The sequence below is a fragment of the Tupaia chinensis genome, unplaced genomic scaffold (assembly GCF_000334495.1).
Source record: "Tupaia chinensis unplaced genomic scaffold, TupChi_1.0 Scaffold000407_1, whole genome shotgun sequence".
Classification (NCBI taxonomy): domain Eukaryota; kingdom Metazoa; phylum Chordata; class Mammalia; order Scandentia; family Tupaiidae; genus Tupaia; species Tupaia belangeri.
Genome location: NW_006159909.1, coordinates 578,152 through 578,891, shown reverse-complemented (window position 1 = coordinate 578,891; position 740 = coordinate 578,152). Strand labels below are relative to the sequence as shown.

Sequence of the window (740 nt, the reverse complement as noted above, 5' to 3'; positions counted from 1 at the left end):
CCCCCCAGGGGGTATGGACACGCCACCGTCCCTTCTCCTCCATTCTCCTCTCGGGATCTTGGGCACACACGCACACGTGCCCGGCGTGAGTTTTAAGCCACCACATCCGGACGCGAACCGTGGTGGACTATGTGGGAGTCCAGCGACATAGCCATTACGCTAACTGCTGGTCCCAAGTTATTTATTTTTTATTATTATTCATTTTGACCAGGGAGGGGGAGAGAGAAAGAGAAAGCAAGCCACCACGTCTGGGACTCAAACCATGGCCGGCCATGTGGGAGTCCAGCACCTTAACCATCATGTTACATGCAGGCCCCAAGGTGGCTGGGTTCTAAATGACTGACAAAGTGAGTTGAGTCCCAGATGGGGTAGCTTGAAAAACACACTGGGTGTGTGTCTATTTGTGTTCAAAATCCTGAGAGGCGAATGGAACAGAAGGGATTGAGATATGGCCACCCCCACCTTTGGGGGTGATTTCTCACTTTCTTTTCTTCTCTCTCTCTGCTGTCTCTTCTTCTCTCCATTCGACGAGTGCATGCCCCCATGGGAAATGGAAAAAAAAAATGCTGTATAGGCCAACCTATAGCATAGTGCTTAAAGGAACCAGATCCCCTATGGCTGACCGGAATTTGAAAGCCAGCCTGGGGACTTGAAGGATGTACTGGGTGCATGTGTCTGCATGTCCAAGATCTTTTTTTTTTTTTTTTTTTTTTTTTTTTTTTTTTTTGGTGTTTTTTTTT

At 47.8% G+C, this 740-nt stretch overlaps 1 protein-coding gene across 1 annotated transcript in view; it reads left to right on the top strand.

Annotated features, from left to right (window-relative positions):
• Positions 1 to 740, top strand: part of UTP6 (UTP6 small subunit processome component) — a 40,525-nt gene that overhangs the window by 33,976 nt on the left and 5,809 nt on the right. The window lies entirely within an intron of this gene.